Source organism: Marmota marmota, unplaced genomic scaffold (genome assembly GCF_001458135.2).
Source record: "Marmota marmota marmota unplaced genomic scaffold, marMar, whole genome shotgun sequence".
Classification (NCBI taxonomy): domain Eukaryota; kingdom Metazoa; phylum Chordata; class Mammalia; order Rodentia; family Sciuridae; genus Marmota; species Marmota marmota.
In genome coordinates this window covers 16,984,517-16,992,212 of record NW_026000037.1, presented here as the reverse complement: position 1 = coordinate 16,992,212, position 7,696 = coordinate 16,984,517, and the positions used below count along the sequence as shown (strand labels likewise).

At 42.6% G+C, this 7,696-nt stretch overlaps 1 pseudogene; it reads left to right on the top strand.

Annotated features, from left to right (window-relative positions):
* The first annotated feature begins 6,997 nt into the window (after window positions 1-6,997).
* Window positions 6,998-7,377, top strand: LOC107136672 (annotated as a pseudogene).
* Window positions 7,378-7,696: the final 319 nt, after the last annotated feature.

Genomic DNA, 7,696 nt, shown 5'->3' with positions numbered 1-7,696 from the left:
GGAACCACCACTTGACCCAGATATTCCACTCCTCGGTCTATACCCAAAGGACTTAAAATCAGCATACTATAGTAACCCAGCCACATCAATGTTTATAGCAGCTCAATTCACAATAGCTAAACTGTGGAAGTGACCTAGATGCCCTTCAATAGATGAATGGATAAAGAAACTGTGGTATTCCATCTACAAGATGGAATATTACTCAGCATTAAAAGAGAATAAAATTATGGCATTTGCGGGTAAATGGATAGAGTTGGAGAATATCATGCTAAGCAAAGTAAGCCAATCCCAAAAACCAAAGACCAAATGTTCTCGCTGATAAATGGATGCTGATCCATAAGGGGAGGGAGAAAATGGAGGAACTTTGGGCAAAGGGGAGGGAGAAGTGGGGAGAGAGCATGGGGGCAGGAAAGATGGCGAATGAAATGGACATCATTACCCCAGGTACATGTATGAATGCACATATGGTGCAACGCTACATCATGTACAACTAGAGAAATTAAAAGTTGTGCTGTGATTGTGTACAATGAATCAAAATTTATTCTGCTGTCATTTAATTTCATTAACTTAAACAATCAGTATTTAAAAGTCAATGTAAGCCTAGCATAGTGGCCCACACCTGTAATCCCACCGACCCAGGAGGCTGAGGCAGGAGGATCACAAATTTGCGGCCAGCCTCAGCAACTCAGTGAGGCCCTCAGTAACTTGGGGAGACCCTGTCTCAAAATTTAAAAAAGAAAAAAATTAAAAGTGCTTGGGATATAGATTAGTGGTAAATAATTCCTAAGTTCAATCCCCAGCACCAAATAATAACACAAACAAACAGAGCCAGTGTGGTTTTCCATCTTTTCTTTCCCCAGTTTTGACAAATGGAGATGTTGCTATCTGTGGACACTGGACCCTTGAGTGAAGAGGAACCAACCCAGGACCCCCTGCCATAGTGGACATGCAGCACAAGCAAGAACTGAAAGTAGAGAGTTTTGTTTTTTATTTTTTGTAGTTAGCTTATCTCTATGAACAAATCACCAAGCCTCTGAGAATATATAACCAACAATAGAACCCACTCAGTACATACACCAGTATTTAAATTAACACCTATAAGATGACATATTTTACAGCTTAAGCAAGCAATTCAATTATTTCCCCTAACCAACATATTTTATAACTTAAAAGAACAAATCACAGCCTTCTGTAACAAACATGGTGTCCAAACCGATTAAATAGATGAACTTCCCTTCTTCTCATTATCTGCTGGTGGCATGGCAAGGATTCTTGTCACTGAAAAGCCTGTTCCCACCTTGCTCTTCATCTTCCATATGTTGATGGGAACTGAAGTAAGAGGGTTCCCCTATGTGACTGAGAAAAACAATTATAATACAACAGAGGATATCCACAAAGCCTCTAGTTAAATATAATTATAACTTACTTTCAATAACTGAAGTCAATTTATCAAAAATAAAGCCTGTAATTTCCCACTTTCCACTTTAGTATAGTATGTTTTTTTTTTAAAAAGCAGTTCTATATATTAAAAAAGGAAATGTATCCAATTATAGACAGTATTCCTTGAGTGGTAGAAATAAGAGTGATTTCATTATTCCAATTTCCAATTTTTCCAAAATTTCCCTATTTCCAAATTTTTTATAATAAGTACATAATTACTTTTATAATGAATAAATATCTTTGATGGCTTCAATTATAAAATGGATGTATTAATCTTAAAATAGATTTCGGCCTAATTTATACAGCTTTAGATTATGGTATAATCTGTTCTAGGAGAAAAGTGGTTACCCAATGTAAATCTGGGCTTTAGAAATGCTAATTTCAAAAGTGACTGACAAAATCAATGCTCTATGTAGAAATGGAGTGGGAACCAAAAGAGAAGTAGGAGCCAGTTAAAAGCACAAGACTAGAGTTGGTTCTCAAATTCTCAAAGACAGCACAGGAGAATTACTGAAGAGCTAATCAAAGTTCAGATTCTTGGGTCCAGTATCCAAAGATGTTGATTCAGTAGATCTGGAATGAGACCCAGGCTCTGCATGGTGGGCAGGCTTCCCAGATGATTCTACATAAATATCTCCGCAGCCCTGTTGGAGAAACTCACCCAACAGAAGGAGAAATGGTTTAACCCAGGGGTGAGGTTGAAAGGAGGGCCAGAAAGAAATATATTATCTCAGTGGTTCTCATCCCTGGCTACATATTGGAATCCTCTGGGTAACTTCTTAAAAATACTAATGCCCCAAAATACTAATGGATCTGGATCTCTGGGCAACTGTAGATTTTGAAAGCTCCCCTGGTGATTCTGATGCACTGCAAAATTGAGTCGTGCTAAGGCTGAACAGAAAAGTCTGTGCCTTTCAAATAACATCACATAGGTGGCCGCCTGCTCTGTCCATGCCTGGCTGCTCGCTCCGGCTGTCCATCACAACCCCTGGGGTCTGGGCAGAAAACAATTTGGCTGGAAGCAAGCTGGCCAGAATGCAAGTTTTAAATCCTTCAAATGGTGGACAAAAACTGAAAGCATGGCCAAAGCAACAGAGCAAACATAATTGGCTTTAAATTAATTCAAAACTTTGACAAGGAAATCCAAACCCTGAAAAATTCCATATAATTTCCTTTTGCAATTTATTTTTTCTGATTGGGTTTCGGGTTGTTTTTCCTTTTACAGATGCAATCTGTTCCTGTAAAAGAAATGTAAAAGTACAGAGAAGCAAAAAGAAAAAGAAAGATTACCCATAATTCCACCCACTCCAAGACAATCAATCAATAAACCACCTTAGAGTCTATTCTTCCAGACCTTTTCTTACATGGGGATGTGCATCCATTTTCATCTCATAGATTTTTCTGGCTAATCCCATTAGGCATTTACAGTGATCCGAATCGTCCCTGTTATAAAGAGCACAGAAGAGGGACTGAATGGCTACAAATTAAATACACAGGGAAAAAAAACTGTAAGGGAAAATAAAATTCTGGAAAAAAAAAAGATCAAGAAAATTTTCAAGGACAGACAAGTTGTTACAAAACCAACCTAAATACGTTCAAATGCTACCAAAATTTGCCAAAACATACTGATGCATGTTCAGCACAATCATCATTACCGCCAAATCACTGTAAAAGAACTATTTGCACAGAGCCAAATTGCTTTCTGCCCCCTGGTCCTTTCCCACCCATCGCTGTCCTTCATGTGGGCCTGACATGTTCATTCCTGCCTCTGCAAGATTATTCAGGCCATTCTACCCTTCCCTGTTTGTTTGGAGACCCTTCCTCCTTTCTGTCATTCAAAACCCAGTTTAAATACAATCCCCTCCTTCACTGAAGCCCCATGATCCCTGGACCCCTCTCTGGACCCCTCGATGTTTACTATACCTTTGCCTGTGGCTCTGAATCCATTCCCATTCTACATGTCCCACTCCCTCGTGCACTCATCTCATGTCCCCACTGAGTGATATCTCTCCTTGATCTGAATCCAGCGTCTTCTCTTGTGTCTCTCACAGCGTGGAACACCGTGCTGGGCGCACAGTGAGCACTCGATAAATATTGAATGAAGTGGAAGAAATTTATAGGCGGAATTTTCTTTAAATTCTATTCATCTGTAAAACTCAGTGTGTCTGTACTTAACAATAGGGGGGCCTCCGGGGAACCCTGGTGCTATAGAGAAGGAGGTCTGAAGAAGGGGCAGGGGACAGCCTGCTATGGAGGGCAGAGGGAGAGGAACAAAGTCGCCTCCTGCAGGCCCCCAGGCCGGACCCTCCAACAAAGGTTTTCCCAGCACAGGCTTCTAGCTGACAGGGCAGGAGGGGACCCAGCCAAGCTGCTGTCCTGAAGCCCAACCCTGGCTCCATCCAAGGCCCCAGCCAGGGCCACATTGATGCAGACAAAGGAGCCCACGAGGAGCCAGGCCATCTAATTCCTATTGGCAAGAAAAAGCAAGCTGTGATATCCAAGTGGTGATCACCTTAAGAAGAAGTAACAAGGGCTGGGGCTTTAGCTCAGTTGGTAGAGTTCCTGCCTCTCATGCACAAGGCCCTGGGTTCAATCCCCAGCACCACCACCAAAAATAAAAAAAAGAGAGAGAGAGAGAGAGAGAGAGAAGAAGTGACAATGTCAAGCTAGATGATCTTGATAGGGGTGGATGGTAATGCCCATGAGACAAGGCATCCATCCCAGACTTTGAGGAAAGAGGTGTATTTATTCCTTAAAAAGACCAATATGACCCCATGGCTCAGGATAAGTGAGAAGCTAAAAGCAATGAAATTCTCAGCCTAAAATTCCAAGTTTCCTGTAAAAGAGGAGAGAATGCTATCTTACAAAACAAGAAGGTTCACAGGAGAGGCATTAGTACCCCGGAGGTCAGGAGGTGTGTGTCCCCAGGGCGCAACTCTAAAAAGCCTCATCAGGAAGGCTCAAGTTCAGCCTGATAAGGGACCAGCCAAAAACAATAAGGACAGCAAAGCCAGCTCTTTAAAGAAGTAGGTGAAGATTGCTCTCACAGGATTGCTCTACTGGGACCGCACTGTCCTTGCTCAGAAGAAATGTCTTAATAAGCCACTTGGGATAGAGAGCTGTGGGCCGTAGCAAATTTGCCAAAAGCTGATTCAGAGAAAGTTAATTCTCCAAAACACAAATTGTTGAATGTTTAATTCACTGAATGACCAATCTGCCCAGAACCGTCAGACGTACACTGTAAAACTGATCCTCAGCAGTTTGGTACGCCATTTCTCCGCATCCTACCAAAATTAAGTATAGAAGCAGCTTTTTCCATAATTTGGCTTTCTTAATCTGCAGGGATGAGAATGTCTTATGTTCTCAGGTTTCAGGTGTTGTGCAATGCCTCCTGTGTTTATGGGACAAAATTTCTGTCTTCTATCCTATTTTCACTCAGTGCACTGCCTTCTATCACTTAAATTAAAAAATTATTAAGATATTACAATAATGCATATTTCAATTATGGTTCACACTACAGGTAGTTACTTGTCAGAACTGTTTAATACTGCAGACATGAAACGATGGCTTTGCTCTTTCACCATTTGACACTAGTTCAATTTTCTCTGTTTTATGGATAGAGGGTTTCTGTTTTGTTTTGTTTTGTTTTGTTTGTACATGGTGTTTTCTGCCTGCCACAAAGAAACAGGAGTGCTATATAACTGTAGACATAAAATCCAGTAGTCTGACTTGGGCCTAAGTATGCAATCAGAAGACAGTAGCAATTAGTAGATGTTAAACCACCTGTATTCATCTGTTTTCTTTTGCTATTACAGAAAAGCTGAGGCTGGGTACTTTAAAAAGAAAAGAGGTTTGTTTAATTCATAGTTATAGAGGCAGCTGAAAGTCTAAGCTCAGGTGAAGGCTCCATAGAAGATAGCTTTATGGTGGAAGTATGTTTTAGTCAGCTTTTTCACTGCTGTGACTAAAAAACCTGATAAGAACAATTTTAGAGGAGGAAAAGTTTATTTGGGGGCTCATGGTTTCAGAGATCTCAGTCTATAAAAGGCTGGCTCCATTCCTTGGGGCTCAAGGTGAGGCAGGACATCATGGCCCAAGAGAGTGGTGGAGGGAAGCAGCTCACATGATGATCAGAAAGCAGAGAAAGGGAGATTCCACTCACCTGATATAAAATATATACCCCAAAGGCACGCCCCTAATGCTCACCTCCTCCAGCCACACCCCACCCGTCTTCACTGACCACTTCGTTGACCACTCAATTGACCACTATCTAGGGATTAATTTACCTATCGGGTTAAGGTTCTCATAACCCAATCATTTCTCCTGCAAACCTTCTGGCATCGTCTCACACATGAGCTTTTAAGGGTCACCTTACTTCCAAACCATGACAAAGCTTATGTAGAAGAGGTCACATGGAGAGAAAGGGAGCCAGAAAGTGTGCAGAGTCAGTCTTTCTCTTTTGATAAAACTCACTCTGCAAGAAGCCACTCCATTTGACCAGCCTTAATCTCCTACTTAATCTCAGGGTGATGCCCCCAAAGACCTTACCACCTTCCTCTTCCCCTCTGCCCCACTTCTTAAATGTTCTACTACCCCTTAATATCACCACGTCCCAACCTTTAGGGGACACACCCAAACCATATCCAAACCAAAGCTCTGCTCCACTCATGTCGTATCTGACCCATTGGTCACTGGAATTGGGCTCGGCCCCTGGAACGTGAAATGCGCACAACCCTGACATATAACTTGCCTACAGACACCCCAGAAAATCGACAACGCCACTTTATAAATCTGGATTTTGATCATCTGGAAAATTGATTGTGGGTGAGTTGGCATCCATCTAAAAAGGAACCTCCTGTATTGGCCAAGGCTGTGATGCACAAGACGAAGGGGGAGATGTATTGGTTTAAAAGGGTCAGTAGAGGGGACCCAAAAAAAAGGAGGAAGAGGAGAAAATGAGTAGATAGGAGTAAGCTGCCAACAAGACACCTCCTCCTCGTGACCCCCAAATTGCCAGAGGATGTGTACAGAAAACAGGAAGGGCTGGGTGCAAGTGGCTTTAGAAACAGCTCTGCATCTAGAGGGCCAGGGCAGAGCCGAGGTCCACTTCAGATGCCCAGATTGCCAAGACAGGGAGGAATCATGGACCGTGCAGACAGCAGGGAGGAGGACTTTGGGTTGCCAGACCTCGGAGAAGTTGGGATCAGCCAGGTTCAACCACATCCTTAGGAGGCAGGAGGCTCAAGTGACATCTAGACTAGACAACCAAGAAGAGGCTGTTGTTCCACACGTCATGGACTAAGACTCATCACGTGTCAGTCATTCGCATGTTTGGAGCAAAAAGACAGACAGTGAAAGGGAAGTCTCACTACTTAGGGATGCTCCACCTGGCTCTCTGCTCAGCTCTCTGGGAAATCATTCAGCAAGCTTGAAACTTGACTTCACAGGAAAGGAAGTACAAGGGGCAGAAAGAAGAAGAGTGACTTTTGTTTATTTGTTTGTTTATCAGACATCTTGATGAGACTCCAGTAGCTGCTGCTGCTTTCCAAGCTTCACAATGCCACCCAAAGATGACGAGAAGAAGATGCCAGAAAGTAGCCCAAGAAAGACAGGAAGCCAGTAAGCAAATCTGCGGGCAAAGCCAAACACAAGAACTGGTCCAAAGACAAAGTTCGGGACAAGCTCACCAATCTAGCCTTGTTTGACAAAGCTACTTAGGACAAACTTTGTATGGAAGTTCTCAACTACGACCTTATAACCCCAGCTGTGGTCTCTTCTCAGAGAGACCGAATATTCGAGATTCCCTGGCCAGAGCAGTCCTTGAGGAGCTCCCCAGGAAAGGCCTTAACCATCCTGATTTCAAAGGAAAGAGCTCAAGTGATTTATACCACAAATACCAAGGGTGGAGATGCCCCAGGTTCTGGTGAAGATGCATGAACAGATCCAATCAACTGTACATTTGGAAAAATAAAACTTTATTAAATCCAAAAAAAAAAAGAAGGAGGAGGAGGAGAGTGAACAGAGCAATGTTAGGAACAAAGGAGAACCACAGGCAACTTCCTAAGCCAAGCAGGCCCAGCAATGAAAAGAGGATTTATTGAAACGATTTATACACTGCCTAAGACAGGGGTGATGGGCTCACCCAGCAACACTGGGAGGCGGAGAGGGCTGAATTTGGTTCTTACATACTGTCTATGAGCACATGGCTCCAGCAGATTAGTAGGGCCATATGCAAATGAAGTGAAAACTTGTGTCC